A 284-nucleotide genomic window follows, 5' to 3' on the forward strand; every position below is an offset into this window, starting at 1 on the left:
TGAAATTCTGAGCAGAACATGGCATTCTGAGCCTCAGCGGTAGACTGAATCATGGTCCTCAGCTCCTGAATTTTGTTATCGGTGTAGGCATTCTGACGTTCCTCGTATTGCTCCATACCTGCAAAATAAGAGTCCTTCAGCCCTTGGAAGTGCAGATCCATACGGTTGTTAAGCTGTTGCTCCATGGCTTCCATCTGAGCCAGACTAAACACAGAGCTCTGAGGTGCTGTTCCAGACGAATCCCCCTGAGTAGTTGCATTCTGATTACCCAAATCCTCCTGATT

The sequence above is a fragment of the Lupinus angustifolius genome, unplaced genomic scaffold (assembly GCF_001865875.1).
Source record: "Lupinus angustifolius cultivar Tanjil unplaced genomic scaffold, LupAngTanjil_v1.0 Scaffold_420, whole genome shotgun sequence".
Classification (NCBI taxonomy): domain Eukaryota; kingdom Viridiplantae; phylum Streptophyta; class Magnoliopsida; order Fabales; family Fabaceae; genus Lupinus; species Lupinus angustifolius.